The following is a 14,589-nucleotide window of genomic DNA, read 5'->3' on the forward strand; positions in this document are numbered from 1 at the left end:
ATGATTATCTGATTTCTAGAATTCTAGAAAGTGTGAATAAATTTTTTAGGTCATTCTGTTGTACTGGAAAAGCATTTACTAGTACCAAAATAAATTTTCCTGGGAGGTATTCTGCATTAATTAACAATCTGTGATTTTGTTTGTTAGTTTGTTGTTGTTGTTTGAAATTCTGTTTATAACTTCAAGATGAATCACATAAACTACTTGGTCTTGGATCATATAATCCTTGTCACCTTCATTTAGGCTTCTTATTTTATTCATGTTTTTGAACTGCAAACATGACTGTGGATGCCTTATGATTTTGTTTTTGTTTTGAGAAGTGAATCACAAATCACTGAGTCATCTCCACTGAGGAGAGATTCTAGTAGCTCATATTCTTTCTGAATAAAACAGTCTCTGGAAAATACATTTTTAACATTTCTTTGGTAATTTCTAGGTTCGTATGCTTTAGGATCCCTTTTGCAAGGGATGTTGACCTTTAACCCTGCAGAGGTTTTTAATGCATCTCTATTTCTTAAGCAGAAGGGACTGTAGCTCCATTAAATTAATGTTAGAACAGTGTCTTCAGTGATTAGAAAATTAGATCTTAAAAGTTTAAAAAATAGGGAACATAATTAATCCGCAAAACTATGGATAGTAACACTTGATTATTTTTCAAAAACATGTTCAGACGAATATAATCCTTTTGGTGTAAATACAGGAATAGCTGTGGTTGCTATTCATTTTATATAACCCAAGGCCATCTCAAGGATATTTTAAGCTCTGTGAACCATTTAACATGATTATCAAATTGAATAATAAATATATTTACTATTTATTATTATAAAAATAAATTAATATTTAGTATTGTACCGTCTTTTTAAGGCTTTATTATGCTTTTATTTTCTTTTTAAATGAATAAATTCACTGTTTTTTTTTTAAGCAAGGTAAGATGTTTGGCAGAAGCTGAAACTTCAGGGACTTCTCATGTTACTTCCAGTCCCTACAGGAAAGTCTTCTCTCAGAAATATCCTCACCAGAGTGGTCGTTGGTCTAACCTACCTCAATACCATATATTATGCCATAATGCTCACTCTCCACTTGAATTCTGTTTGCAGCATTGCATTATATAGGTATCAACACATATAAAAATATAATATAACTTACCATTAAGGCATTCTACAGTCTAGTCTTACTACCCGGAATATATTTGGAGTTATACTGTTTTTAATCAGTAGCCCAAACCCAAGCTTTTAGAACCTTCATCATTTTAAAGACAGTCATAAAGCATCATATAGTCAAAAAATATTTACACCAGTTTCTCATAGTAATATGCATTTAAGTATCCTCTAAAACATTATATGGCTTTGATCTCATTTTTCTGTCCCATCAAATAATAATTGTTCTTACCATCTAATTTTATTTAGAGCTTCTCAGTTGCCTTGAAGTTCTGATAATTGTGAGTAATTCTGCTTTAAAAATTCACGTATACATTTTTGTGGACATAAGTTTTCAATTCCCTGTATGAACATGACATTGTTAGAGGATAAAATGGTATTGTGTGCTTCATTTCTATATAATGGGAAGAGATTGAGTTTCTCACCATTTAATATTAGAATAACACTCGGATTTTATAGTCTTTTCTCCTATGTATTTAGTTAGTTGGGGGGAGGGCAGACAGACAGACAAACAGACATAGAGAAACAGAGAGAACAAAACTTTGTGCTATGTGTCTGTGTGGATGTGGGGGAGGCCAGAGGTCAGAGATGTTCACCTTCTGAGTTAGGAGTTAGAGTTCTAACTGGCTTAGAACTCCACACTTGGGCTTTCTTGATAAGAGATCAAGTCCTAGAGATCCACCTATTTCACCTCTTCCACCTTCTTAGCAGAGAACATATCAAGAGGCCTGACTCAAATCCTCATTCTTGCATAACAAGGACATTACCAACTGAGAAATCTGCCCCCCATTCTTAAGTTGAAGAAATTCCTCTCTACTCTATTAGGAGTTTGTTAGTTTATTTGTTGTTCTGTTGTTTGGTTTGGTTTTTGTTTTTGTTTTTTGTTTTTTTTTTTTTTTTTTTTTTTTTTTTTTTTTTTTGCTTACATGTTTGTTTGGTTGTTTGTAGTGGATAGGTATTGAATCTTATCATGTCTTGGTAGTTTTCTTTTCTCCGTTTGTAAATTGTTAGGTGCATGTGTTATTAGTTGTGCTTTTTGTTTTTTCCATTTTGTTTGTCTTTTTCAGCCTGACAACTCTTTGGATTACCTTTATTGATTTTGGAGTTTTAAACAAGCATAAATTCCTAGGACAAACCCCACTTGGTTTCATTACAGTTCATTCACTGTATCGTGGGATAGCAGGAGAGACAGTGGTCTGTGGATTTATTTATTTAGTTACATTGCACTTGGCTTGTTTTTGTACTGCAGTGATACCACCTTTGTTTCCCTACCCAGAAAGAGATTGTAAAAGTTGGAAATAATTTTTTGTTAAGTATTTGATAGAAATTCTTGATGAACCCAGGTAGCTGTTGTGTTTTCTGATTTTGAAAAGCATTAATTATAGATATGATTTTCTAACTGGGTAGATGCCTATTTCTATTTATGGGAATTTGTACAATCCTTTCTTTTTTAAACGTTGACTCAATGTATAAAGGTTAGAATGTCTACGGACTTTTCAGGGTGTTAAAGTGTTTCATTACATCTGTTCAAAGTCTTTCACACACGTGAGTTTATATGTTATTTGATTCTAAGTTATTTTAGTGGATAGATAAAAACCATTCTATTTTCAATGCAATATAATATGAATTAAGAACAGAAGTATTTTGGACTGGATTTTCATTATTATAGCTACAACTTTGCTTTTTAGAAGTCAGATACATGAGTACTAAATTGCATACTAATATTTAAAACATAAATAAATGTTTCAATCATTCTTCTCAAAACAAGGAATTATGTTATATCATATAGTGAGCAAGTTAAATGTGGCTCTGAGCTTCCTCAGGTCTTCAGGATGCATCCTCTCACCAGAGTTTTCAGAACATCCTACAGTTCAATTTTGAACAAATTTAGTTGCCTAGTCATAGATTTTGTTACTTTTCATACACAATTACATCTCTCAAGGTAACATTCTGCTAAACTATTTTGAAAACCTGTGAAGTTACATAATTCTCATCCCTGTAATGAGAAACATTTTATCTTTACATATTTCTCCCAAATATTACACCTGAAAGAAATCTACCATGTGGCTGGAGGGGACTTCTACAAGGATCCTGAACAACCTATCAAGACTTCAACAGAAAACATAAAGTTCCTTGTATCAACTTGCCTTGCATCTGCCCTCAATGAATGTCTCTGCATTCACACTAAAAGGTCACTCTGTGGAGGTTACTATGTGGAATAAAACTTTCCTGTACATCAGATAGGAGCTTCTCCAGTAATGTAATTTGACACGTGACAGGGACACAAACAGTCTAGAAAGGGCATCTCTCTTCCATTAAATGTCACCATGACAGCCAGATGTGTGCTAGGTCTGGAGAGGGCAGGAGGAAAACCATGTGCATTCTGTGCTTCTAATTCAAAGGCATTGTGGGAAGATAGAGCCGCCATTTTATCAGAGAAGAGAAATCTCTCCCGACGCCAATCCAGGCCACCATAGACAGAGGTATGTGCTTCTGCACAGATATCTGAATTATGTGTCAAGACATGAATGGTGTGTCAGTTTATACAAGATTTGTTTAACCAGGAATTTTCGAAGTCCAGGAGTAACTAGCCTTTCACATCAATCGGAATAGTGATGGTTCCTCTTCCTGTCCTGAATTTTAGAAGTTTACATATTAAGTATTCATTGTCAGCATGATTTCACCCAAACATTGAATTCCAGAAAACTGGTAGTAATTAGTCCACTGTTCTGAGTAATCTATACACTTCAAATTATATATTCCTATAGAATGGGGAAGAAAATAGAGAAAAAAGACTCCAGAATCAGAGTAGGAAACGCACAACGTATGAGGGAAACAACAAAACTACTCCATAAAGAGTCAGTAAGAAGAAAAAAGTGTCCTCTTTATTAAGGCAGCTATTAAGCAGCATAGAGCAGAAGCCATGACCATTACCTGATTTCGCTGTCTGGAGTCATTAAGAAGTGTTAGTGCAGTTACTACAAACAGAATTAAAGAAAACCAAACAAAATAAAAAAAAAAACAATAATTAAAATGTAAGTTGTTCTACTTATATATCAGTAAGTATAGTAAGTTATGTAATATATAAATACATAGATGAATATATAGGAAATATTTTTATTTCTAAGGTTACATTGTACTTGTCCAAAGAACCTCAATGATTTTGAAGGGCCGCAGGGGAAACAGAAACCCTATGCCTATGGCAAAGTTGTTGCCGCTACATAAGGTACAAGAAAAGAAAACACCACTTGCTCTGCTAATTAGAAATAATAGGCAAGGTGAATATGATCCGGATGTTTTCTCACTCCAATTCAGAGACACTGATGAACTGAAGCATCTCAATGTTTCCTCTTATTTTATCCCAAGCTCCTGCTAAGGGCGCCTTCTTCCTGTGCTGCTCTGCACTGCCTGCTATGTGGGAAGGCAATGTATGAGTCAGAGGAACACTCACTAAAGAAAAGCAGGTGTGAAAAGTCGCAGGAATACCCACCGAGGAAAAGCAGCTGGGAAGTGTGATGAGGAGAGATTTCTCAGGTGTGCAGATTAATCCTGAATTTAATTTCAGCAGAAAATTAAAAGCCCCTTTAAGAAAAGATAGTACTGATTTGTAGGAAAATATTATCTGCATGTGACCTGACTTTGCCAGAAATCTACGTTCTGTTTTTACTAAGTGAATTGAGACACAAAAATACACAAACTTCTCAAAAAAAAAAACTTTTTAAAAAGATTATGGAATTTTGTTTGACACTAGCATTGACAGGCAGTGTGATTAATTACTACTCATAATTGCAGATTCGTTCCAATGGTTATCCCTTCTCTGTGTCAATTAATAGCTCAACAAAAATCTCATTCATTCCAGAATATTAAAGAATGAGGGCTTGTGGGAATTATGCTAAACTAGCACTTTCAATTAGATTTTGAGTTTTATGGGAGACTGAATAATAGTTTATGAGTATATAATAGTAAGTACCAGTGAGTTATTGTTAAATTGTAATTACTATAATTACACATGTTTATCTAGAGAATTCTAATTGGCATTGTCTTCATCTTTAAAAATAGCCTATTATACTTAATTGTTCAAATAATCTATAGGTTCTGAAGTTCATTATAACAGGGAATCAGGTACAAAATAACATATAGAACTTATGAAGGGGACAAAACATAAAGATTGGCTTACATTGTTAGAAGCTATGTGGATTTTATAAGTAGGCTTTTTGGAAAGGTATACCTCTAAACATAAACCCCTGTGCATGGTCTGGACTCCATGTTCCAGTGTTGTTTTTCTATTGTATAAATAATTCACCATATGAATTTATAAAGACATCAATATATAAAACAAAATGGAATGTGATACAGCTTCCTAAGTGAGGAGATTGAAATTCAAACTACACTATGATTCCAAACACACCCCAGTTTGTTTGCAGAATTGCTTTGCTTATATAATTTGCTTTCTGTCAATCCTAAAAAAATGAAAAATATCTTTATTTCCAATTCAGTGTCATAAAACCTAGGCTTTGCAATTTATAATTGTTAATATGGAATGCAATTTATAAGGTCATTTTAATATTTAAGTAATACCTTCAAAAACTAGTTGGGAATCAAACAACCCTATTAAAAATGGGGTACAGAGCTAAACAAAATGTTCTCAATTGAGGAATATCGAATGTCTGAGAAGCATCTAAGGAAGTGCTCAACATAATTAGACATCAGAAAAATGCAAATCAAAACAACCCTAAGATTCCACCTCACACCAAACAGAATGGCTAAGATAAAAAAATTCAGATGACAGCAGATGCTGGCAAGGATGCAGAGAAAGAGGAACACTTCTCCACTGTGGGTGGGGTTGTAAACTGGTACAACCACTCTGGAAATTAGTCTGGCAATTCCTCAGAAAAATGGACATAGTACTACCTGAAGACCCAGTTACTCCACTTCTGGACATATACCCCAGAAAAGCTCCAACATACAACAAAGACACATGCACCACAATGTTCATAGCAGCTCTATTTATAATAGCCAGAAGCTGGAAAGAATCCAGATGTCCTTCAGTAGATGAATGGATACAAAAATTGTGGTACATTTACACAATGGAGTACTACTCAGCTATCAGAAACAATGACTTTATGAAATTCTTAAGAAAATGGATGCATCTAGAGAATATCATCCTGAGATAACCCAGTCACAAAAGAACAGACATGATATGCAGTCACTGATAATTGGATACTAACCCCAGAAAGCTCTGAACACCACAGAAATAACTCACAGACTATATGAAGTTCAAGAAAAAAAAACAAAGGCCAAAAAAAAAAAAAAAAAAAGAAATGAAAAAAAATATTATGCTTAATCTTTACACACCAAAAATAATTTGACTATTTCCAGGTTACAACCTGTTTTACATGTACTTTATGCTCATTGTAACTAGTAAGATTTTAATGCATACTATCAAACCTTAAAAAAAAATCAAGTACTGACAAAAATGTATTCGTATACTTTTATGCAAAAATGCTTAAAATCTGTACATATATCTTTGTTTTTTAAAATAAGATCATTCAATTTAAAATAAATAAAAACTAGTTGAAAATTCACTAATTTAATTCTATATTTGAAATTCATAGAGAAATCTAAGAAATTGAAGCCTACTAAATTGCAGTCCAGTTCTTCTTGCTTAGCATTGTCATACCAGTGGCATTCACCAGAGAAGACAATGAGGTCACTGTGACCAAATTTTAATAACATTGAAAGAGGATCTGATTGTTTGGGAACCTTGAAGGTCATTCAGTAGATTTGGTAGATTGCCAAGTAATGGTATAACTAAGTTGTAAAAACAGTTAAATCCAGTTAGCCAGAAACAGCCACATCCCTCTATATGGTTTGTTGTTAGCATGTACTGCCAGAGTTTGTTCATGGTGTGGCACAGTGGGCTTGAGTTACAACCTTTCTTAGTTTTTGCTGTTGTTTCTTCATGCATAAGTTAAGAACATTTACCAACATAAGTGAGGGAAACATGAAGAGAAAACCTAGAAATAGAAGGATCGTAATGTTCTTATTCTAAGTGCCTTTCTTCCATAAAAGTTGTTGGAGATTTTATTAGTTATTTTATCTTAACTGATGCCTTGTGTATAATAAGAGTTGTTAAAATGTGTTTCTCTTAACAACCTCCACTTGTTTATATTATTTTATAGTTTATAATAAAGTGCCTTATTAAATGGTCCGAACTCCTGTCCTAACTCCCCTTTGCATATTGCCTGTCTGATCTATGACGATAACGGTACTTTTGTCTCTTGGGTTTCTTCATCAGCAAAATGGGAAGCAAACAGATATCCTATGGCAGTGATTAAAGGATTAAGTACAGCATGGAAATATACAAATTAGGATGTGAACCCTGTAAGGGCTAATTTGAAACATACTAGTGATTTTATTGTTTTTATATAAGAGATAAGATGGCTGAATGCTTATGAATGCAAATGTTTCTTTGTCTTGGTGGAAGCATGGACCAAGGCTGTCACTGACCACAGATGCATGCTGTGGACTACTGTCCATTGTTACAACCTATCATGGTATGTTACATACCTGTGAGACCCAAATACATGATAGAAATGTCTTCTCCTTTTCCTAAGAGGCATTTACAATGATATTTGTCAGGATATGACTGAGTACAAAGCTCCTGGGCTTGCCAGCAGGATCTCCTTTCCAGGGGAAGCTAATCCAGCAGTTTCACTCCTTGTCTAAAGTGGATAACCAACTTTACATCTGTCTAACAAGATTATCACACAGCTCACACAACCCTGCCTTATATGCATGAATATCGTGGCTTTCTGAAATGCAACTTTACACACTAACAGTGTCTAGCTCGAAACAGCCTCTTACCTAGACTTAAACTTTCCAATTCGTAGGCTTAATGATCTCATCTCCAAGAAGATGTCTATCTCTAGAGAACCAGAGGGAAACACCATATTACTATCCTTCTTATATTCAGAATCTTATATCTAGAATTATGAATATTAATAAAACATTTGCAAATAATTTGAAACATCATACACCAAAATTAATCAGAGCCAAGCTCTATCCATCTTAATGAACTTATAAACTTACAGACAGACACAATGGGCATTCTAAGTGGAAACTGTGAACCTTCACATTAAATCTTACAATTTAAGTATCAAGTATATTTTAATAGAACATATGGTATATTTATCACACAATAAAAAATGTAGAAATATCATTATCAAATAGTTTTTATTTCACACAATATTGCAAGTTGTCAGTAAGGCCTTTTCTATTATTAACAGTAAAACTCCTGCCTTTCCCAAAACTGTTTATAGGTTTTATAATGCACATATCTTTTTTCTTCTAATTTCGGAACTAAATATACAAAATTTACCCTGTAAATAATGTCTTAATCGCATAAATATTATATATATACATATATGTATATGTATGTATACACATATATATGTATATATATATGTGTGTGTGTGTGTGTAGATAGATAGATAGATAGATAGAGAGAAAGAGAGAGAGAGAGAGAGAGAGAAATTAGCCTCTAAAATTAAAACAGTACATTTAGAAAATTGAATCAGAGTGTTCTGATTGACTAAACTGGTTAATTGCTTATGTCAATTATGAACATAAAAGACATGAGCTAAGGAGAATTTTGAGGAACCAGGTTGAGTAGACTTATTAGAATATCATTGTTTTAAAGTAACAAATAAATAAAAATGAGGTCAGTGTCACTACCAAAAAATTTCAGGTCCACTCACTGACTTTAATAGGACAGTTGTCTACAAACAACCAGCAGGATGACTGGTTGGTAAACTGTTGGTATATGCACTTGTCCATCTTCCCTGGTTCCCATTCCTTTCTCCCTCTCTAAGTTTGTGTGATCACTTTTACAGCAATGCCACCTGCTCCACCATTGTACATATGTTGTGTGTTTGGAGTAATGGGTAAAGAAAACCAAGTGCTGGTTATTTAAGAAAATCAACAAAATAGATTCATCCTTAGCCAGACTAACTAGAGGGCACAGAGAGAGTATCCGAATTAACAAAATCAGAATTGAAAGGGAAGACATAACAACAGAAACTGAAAAAATTCAAGAAATCATCAGATCCTACTACAAAAGTCTATACTCAAGAAAACTGAAAAATCTACAGGAAATGGACAATTTTCTAGACAGATACCAGGTACCAAAGTTAAATCAGTATCAGATAAACTATCTAAACAGTCTCATAACCACTAAAGAAATAGAAGCAGTCATCAAAAGCCTCCCAACCACAAAAAGTCCCAGGACCAGATGGGTTTAGTAAAGAATTCTATCAGGCATTCATAAAAGCCCTAATACCAAAACTCTCCACACTATTACACAAAATAGGAACAAAAGCAACACTACCAATCTCATTCTTCAAAGTCACATTTACACTCATACATAAACCACACATAGACCCTACCGCCCCCCCCCAAAAAGGAAAGAAACTTTAGACCGATTCCTCTATTAACATTGGTGAAAAATGCAAATAGAATTCTTGCAGATGGAATACACAACATATCAAAATGATCATTCATAATCACCAAGAAGCTTCATCCCAGGGATGCAGGGATGTTTCAGTATATTAAAATCTATCAGTGCAATCCAGTATATATAAACAAACTCAAAGGAAAACAAACACAAGATCATCTCATTAAATGTTGAGAAAGTATTTGAAAATATTCAACAGACCTTCATGTTATAAATCTTGGAAAGTTGAGGATTCAAGACCCATACATAAACATAGTAAAAGTAATATACAGCAAACCAGTTGTCAACATCAAACTAAATGGTGAGAAACTTGAGGCAATCCCACTAAAATCAGGGAAAAGACAAGGCTGCTCACTCTCCTTCTGCCTATTCAATACCGTACTAGAATTACTGGCTAGAGCAATTAAACAGCAAAAGGAAGTCAAAGGAATACAAACTGGAAAGGAAGAAGTCAAAATATCACTATTTACTGATGACATGATAGGGTACTTAAGTGTCCCCAAAAATTCCACCAGAGAACTCCTACAGATGACAAACAACTTCAACAAAGTGTCTGGATATAAAATTAACAAAATAAATAAGTAGCCTTCCCATAGTCAAAGAATAAACAGGCTGAAAAAGAAATTAGGGAACTGAAACCCTTGACAATAGTCACAAATAATATAAAATAACTTGATGTGACCATAGCCAAGCAAGTAAAAGATCTGTAGGACAAGAACTTCAAGTTTCTGAAGAAGTAAGTTGAAGAAGACCTCAGAAGATAGAAAGATCTTACAAGCTCATCGATTGTCAGGATTAATATAGTTAAAAAAAAAATCCATCTTGCCAAAAGCAACCTACAGATTCAGTGTAATCCTCATCAAAATTCCAATTCAATTCTTCATAGACTTAGAAAGAGCAATTTTAAAATTCATTTGGAATTACAAAAAACCCAGGATATCAAAAACCATTCTTAACAATAAAAGAACTTTCAGGGGATTTATGCTACCTGACCTCAAGCTGTATTACAGAGAAATAGTGATTAAAAACTGTATGGTATTTGTAAAGAGATAGGCAGGAAGATCAATAGAATAGAATTGAAGACCCAGAAATGAACACGCACTTCTATGGGCACTTGATCTTTGACAAAGGGGTTAAAAACCTTCAATGGAAAAAAGACAGAATCTTCAACAAATGGTGCTGGCTTAACTGGCAGTCACCATGCAGAAAAATGCAAATCAATCCTTTCTTATCTCCTTGTACAAAGCTCAAGATCTCCACGTAAAACAAGGTACAGTGAAACTATTAGAAGAGAAAGTGTGAAGAGCTTAGAACACATAGGCACAGGGAAATTTTTCCTAAATAGAAAACCAGTGGCTTATGGAATCAAAAAATGGGACCTCATGAAATTGCAAAGTTTCTGTAAGGCAAAAGATACTGTCAAGAGGACAAAGTGGCAACTAATAGATTGGGAAAAGAGCTTTACCAATCCTACATCTGATAGAGGGCTAGTATCCAATATATACAAAGAACTGAAAAAGTTAGACTCCAGATAATCAAATAAACCTATTTAAAAATTGGGGTATGGATGTAAACAAACAATTTTCAACTAAAGAATATGGAGTGGCTAAGAAGCACCTAAAGAAATGCTCAACATCCCTAGAAATCAAAACAACACTGAGATTCCACATCATACCAGTAAGAATGGCTAAGATAAAAAAAATTCAGGTGAAACCAGATGCTGGTGACAATGTGGAGAAAGAGGAACATTCCTCCATTGTTGATGGGATTGCAGCCTGCTCTAACTACTCTGAAAATCAGTCTGGTGGTTCCACAGAAAGTTGCACATAGTACTACGTGAGGAACCAGTAAACCACTCAGGCATATACCCAAAAAATGCTCTAACATATAACAAAGACACATGCTCTACCATGTTCATAGCAGCCTTACTTATAATAGCCAGCAGCTGGAATGAACCCAGATGTTCTTCAACAGAGGAATGGATACAGAAAATGTGGTATATTTACACAATGGAGTACTACTTAGCCATTAGAAACAATGACTTCATTAAATTCCTTGGCAAGTGGATGGAACTAGAAACTATCATCCTAAGTGAGGTAACCCAGTCACAAAAGAACACACATGGCATGCACTCAGTGATAAGCAGATACTAGCCCAAAAAGCTTGGAATACACAAGAAACAATTCACAGAGCTTATGAAACTAAAAGGGGGGGGTGGGGAGGAGAGGAAGGGCAGAATGGAGATGCCTCAGTCCTTCTTAGAAGGGAAAAGAAAATACTCAGTGGAGGAAATACAGGAACAAATAGAGGAGCAGGGATTGAAGAAACAGTCCCTCAGAGGCTGCCTTACCTCTGGATCCACCTCATATGCAGCCACCAAACCCAAGCACTATTGCTGATGCCAAGAAGTGTTTACTGTTAAGAGCCAGGTATGGATGCTCCTGCAGGAGCTCTGCCAGTGTTATACAGATACATTTGAGGATGCTTGCAGCTAACCATCCACCTGATCATGGGGACCCTAATGAAGGAGGTAGTGAAAGGACTGAAGGAGCTGAAAGGGTTTGTAACCCCATGGGAGGAATAACATTATCAACCAACCAAACTCTCCAAATCACCCAGGGACTAAAACACCAATCAATGAGTACATATTGAGGACCCATGGCTCCATTTGGATATCTAGCAGAGAATAGCATTGTCTGGCATCAAAGGGAGAAGAAACCTTTGATCCACTGAAGGCTAGTTTTCCTAAAGAAGGGGAATGCCAAGGCACTGATTTGGAGATGGTTGTGGGATGGGATGCACCTTCGTGGAAGCAAAGGAAGAAGGGGAACAGGAGTGAAGGGAAGTGGGATAACATTTAACATGTATGAGCATAGACTATCCAATAATAAAAAAAGAAAAAAAAAGGAAAGAAAATTATGCCACCATCACTATAGTTACACCTATTGACTCTTTGTCACCTTGCAAGATGTATCTGTCTTTCCATCAGTCACACAATGTAAAGAAGGAATGGTGGAGAGATTAGATGTGTCTTGCTGTTGACTTCTTCCAGCTCTCTTCCAGGCCTTCAGTTACACAGGGCTCAACACAGGTGTCTATCATGAGTCAATATCCCTGCCATTCTTTTCTCCCCAGACCTGAGAACACTATGTGAAACAATGTAGCCACTTGCTTACATAAACAACTGTGGAAATGATCACATAGTGCAACTGAGTAGAAAATATTAATAACTTTAAGAAGTAACAATGATACATTGTTTTTCTGCCTTAGATGTTTATATAAATCCTCTCATGTCCTACATTCAACGCACTGAGCCACAATAGCTAAGAAATGCTTGGTATATGCTTTTATAACCTTTATGAAGGAAAAACTTTTAAATTGGAAGCACCTAAATTGTTATCTATCTGAAAATGCCATACTATATCAAACTGTTAATGATCTACAAATAAAACCCTATAAGTAGATATATATTTTATATACTAATAATTATAATCAAGATTATCTTCTGTGTACCTAAAGCAATCTATGTGTATAACAGGAAGATGAGACCAGATTACTAATGACAGATAAGTCAATTAAAATCGAGCATCTTTATTTTTACTTTTGTATTGATCATCTGGATACAGTAGTAGAACCATATGACAAAAAGACAGAGGAACTGAAACGCAGAGGCCTTCTGCCCTAGTCTGAAGTACATATGTCTTCAGCAGTATGGATTGCCACCAACAAGTGTGTACCTAAGTGTAAGGGCAACAGCAATTGCTTAATTTTTTTTTATTTTGAAGATTTTTCTTTTTTTAAATTGAGCAACTGTATTTAAAAAATAAATGTACAGATTTTAAGCATTGTGTATAAAAATATACAAATACATTTTTGTCAGTGCTTGGTTTTTTTTTTTAAGTTTAGGTAGTATGCATTAAGATCTTACAAGTTACAATGAGCATAAAGTACATGTAAAACAAGATGTAACCTGGAATTAGTCAAAGTTTTCTTGGTGTGTAACAATTAAACATGATAGTTTTTTATTTTCTTTTTTATATTTTCGTTTCTTGAACATCATATAGTCTGTGAGTTGTTTCTGGGGTGTTGAGAGCTTTCTGGGGTTAGTATCCCATTATCAGCGACTGTATATTATGTCTGTTCTTTGGTGACTGGGTTATCTCTCTCAGGATGATATTCTCTAGATGCATCTATTTTCTTAAAAATTTCATAAAGTCATTGTTTCTGATAGATGAGTAGTACCCCATTGTGTAAATGTACCACAATTTTTGTATCCATTCATCTAATGAAGGACATCTGGATTCTTTCCAGCTTCTGGCTATTATAAATAGAGCTGCTATGAACATTGTGGTGCATATATATTTGTTGTATATTGGAGCTTCTCTGTGGTATATGCCCAGAAGTGGAATAACTGGGTCTTCAGGTAGTACTATGTCCAATTTTCTGAGAAACTGCCAGACTGATTTCCGAAGTGGTTGTACGCCAACAGTGGAGAAGTGTTCCTCTTTTTCCACATCCTTGCCAGCATCTGCTGTCATCTGAATTTTTGATCTTTGCCAATCTGACTGGTGTGAGGTGGAATCTCAGCGTTGTTTTGATTTGCATTTCCCTGATGGCTAATAATGTCGAGCACTTCCTTAAATGCTTCTCAGCCATTCAATATTCCTCAATTGAGAACATTTTGTTTAGATTTGTACCCCATTTTTAACAGGGTTGTTTGATTCTCTGGTTTCTAGCTTCTTCATTTCTTTGTATACCTTGGATATTAGGCCTCTATTTGATGTGGGATTGGTAAAGATCTTTTTCCACACTGTGGGCTGCCATTTTGTTTTCTTAACAGTGTTCTTATCATTCCAGAAACTTTGCAATCTCATTAAGTCCCATTTGTCAATCTTTGACCTTAGAGTTTGAACCATT

This window comes from Micromys minutus (genome assembly GCF_963924665.1).
Source record: "Micromys minutus genome assembly, chromosome: 13".
In the NCBI taxonomy this organism is placed as follows: domain Eukaryota; kingdom Metazoa; phylum Chordata; class Mammalia; order Rodentia; family Muridae; genus Micromys; species Micromys minutus.